Below are 3,302 nucleotides of genomic sequence, written 5' to 3'. Positions count from 1 at the left end.
AGTGAGTTAAGATTCATAGTCAAGTCGCCAGTATTTCAGCCATATCGTGACTAAATCAAATTGTACAGGAATAATATATGGATTATAAAATCTGTCGACAAAGGACAGTAAAGTCACTAGACTATCACAGATATAGATTTAAAAATAGCATGTTACCATAAAAAAATGTGCCTATTCTCAACAATACATTATAAAACTGAGCTAGAGATCACCAGCAACCAAAGTTAGGTCACCATACAGCCATGGGGACTTCCGGTACATCTGCTTCCTGCATGGTACCCCAGCAGGATTTACACCATCCCTCTGACTACTGGTGATTGTTAGACATTTGAAGCCAAAGTATTTAAGAAACAACAAATATTCTACGATTAAAACCAAGGAAAATGAAACATACTTTGAAGGGAGTGGGACTTATGCACCCTCTCTGGGGGACAATTATTTTACGATACTTCAACCCCCTTTCAAGGTACAGCCACTAACAATCACAGTTATAGAATCATTCTACCAAATTAAAATCACATGCTTTTTACAATACATATAATCAAAAATTATCTATTAACTCAATTTCTTTTAAAAATCCAAGAATTAAATGAGAATTTACATTAAAAAGATCCTTCATAGATGAAACCTGGAAATAATTATCCCTTGTGATGGATAAATCAATACAGTCAAGCAGGACATGGCGGGGACCAATGGAAAGAATGAACATTTTCACACAGTTAACTAAAACATAAGTGCTCAAAAGTGATTTTAAACAGATCAATGAAAATAGAAGCATATTTATGGATTAAAATACCATGTTTTACAACAGTATGTGTAACGAAAGGCCAAAGTGCAGTTTTTTCAAATAAGCAAATAACTCGACATTGACGTGTTTGTACTTCTCACGTCCTAACATTGTGAATGATGGGCATGCATATCATTGAGGGGGGATTGTTTTTTTACCAAACGGATGGAGGCTGAGTTATTTTTTACTCAAATATGAGCTGTGTTTTTTAACTGAGCATGTGAGGGCGCATCTTACCTTTAATTCACTCACTGCTCATCATGCTTGTTAAAGTGGCTTGGCTAACTTGATATAAACAGGTTATGATTAAAATGTAAATTGCCGGGTAAACAAAATGAAACGCGGAGATGTTTTAAGGTAACACACAACGCCAAAGTCAGAGGAAAAGCAATCCCGAGGATCCTCAAACACGGACACCACTGCGCGCAAAAGGCAAATAGCGGTGAAAATTGTATGAATAGATCACTTAACATCAGTGATGAGACCGGGTGTTCACGAAAAGTGCTAATATGAAGCACATTTTCCCGTGAGCTAAAACCCGCCGCGCAACAAATCTCCTTGAAATTTTCTGCTTTAAAATAGAACGGGATGATCCCTTCCTGTTTAACATACATACTACAGGGATGCTGCAAGGATGTAGATAGCTTCAGAACTTCCGCCTCCGCTTCAGTTACCAACTTTGAGGATGGACTATATTAAATATAGACAACTGAATAAACCCTGTGTTGAATCCGACATGACAGGTACACGCTACTGCATCCTTGTCGTAACACTTGACAATAACGGGGATCGGGTATTCAGGTGGTGATGCTAGCAAATATTAACTTGCCGGGCTGACCTTCTATCATTTAAAGACCGACGTGAATTTGAAACACAACCAACAGGTGAGGTGAAATGGGGTTAAACGTCGCGCCCAAGATATATAGCGGCGTGCATGCACGTGTGTGTGTGCTTCTACTGGTCCGGACTGATGCCGATTTATGGTGTTAGCCCATTGAGATGCCATGCCGCAGTTTAACATGAATACCCCACTCAGACACAATATACTGACTCCGAGCCGATCAGTCTTTTGGTACGACGCGGCCGTGAATCCAGCCCCGGACCTTCCGCTCTCCGGGTGGACACTCTTCCACTAGACCACGGAGGCGGTCGAAACACAACCAACAAAGACAGTGGATATGGCAAAATAATTTCCACATCACAAAACTATGATTCCTGTTAGTCAGTGCAGAAAGAACATCTTAAAAAGTGAAGACAATAACACCACATACGAATCATTATAAGAACATACGTTTGCAGAAGGTCCGGGTCAATGTTTGCTTGTTTGTTTGTTGTTAAACGCCACACTCAGCAATATTCTAGCTATATGAAGGCTGTCTATAAATAATCGAGAGTCTTGTCCAGGTCAACGAGGTAACGTGTGTGACGTTAACATTCGCCGCAATGTCCAGGTCAATGAGGTAACGTGTATGGCGTTAACATTCACCGCAATGTCCAGGTCAGTGAGGTAACGTGTATGGCGTTAACATTCGCCGCAATGTCCAGGTCAGTGAGGTAACGTGTATGGCGTTAACATTCACTGCAATGTCCAGGTCAATGAGAAAACGTGTATGGCGTTAACATTCACCGCAATGTCCAGGTCAGTGAGGTAACGTGTGTGACGTTAACATTCGCCGCAATGTCCAGGTCAGTGAGGTAACGTGTATGGCGTTAACATTCGCCGCAATGTCCAGGTCAATGAGAAAACGTGTGTGACGTTAACATTCACCGCAATGTCCAGGTCAGTGAGGTAACGTGTGTGACGTTAACATTCGCCGCAATGTCCAGGTCAGTGAGGTAACGTGTATGGCGTTAACATTCGCCGCAATGTCCAGGTCAATGAGGTAACGTGTGTGACGTTAACATTCACCGCAATGTCCAGGTCAATGAGGTAACGTGTGTGACGTTAACATTCGCCGCAATGTCCAGGTCAGTGAGGTTACGTGTGTGACGTTAACATTCACCGCAATGTCCAGGTCAATGAGGTAACGTGTGTGACGTTAACATTCGCCGCAATGTCCAGGTCAATGAGGTAACGTGTGTGACGTTAACATTCACCGCAATGTCCAGGTCAATGAGGTAACGTGTGTGACGTTAACATTCACCGCAATGTCCAGGTCAATGAGGTAACGTGTATGGCGTTAACATTCACTGCAATGTCCAGGTCAATGAGGTTATGTGTGTGACGTTAACATTCGCCGCAATGTCCAGGTCAATGAGGTTACGTGTGTGACGTTAACATTCACTGCAAGGTCAAGGTCAATGAGGAAACGTGTATGGCGTTAACATTCACCGAAATGTCCAGGTCAATGAGGTAACGTGTGTGACGTTAACATTCGCCGCAATGTCCAGGTCAATGAGGTTACGTGTGTGACGTTAACATTCACTGCAAGGTCAAGGTCAATGAGGAAACGTGTATGGCGTTAACATTCACCGCAATGTCCAGGTCAGTGAGGTTATGTGTGTGACGTTAACA

The sequence above is a fragment of the Haliotis cracherodii genome, unplaced genomic scaffold (genome assembly GCF_022045235.1).
Source record: "Haliotis cracherodii isolate W230 unplaced genomic scaffold, xgHalCrac1.p SCAF_6, whole genome shotgun sequence".
In the NCBI taxonomy this organism is placed as follows: Eukaryota; Metazoa; Mollusca; class Gastropoda; order Lepetellida; family Haliotidae; genus Haliotis; species Haliotis cracherodii.
This window is presented reverse-complemented; position numbering follows the sequence as displayed.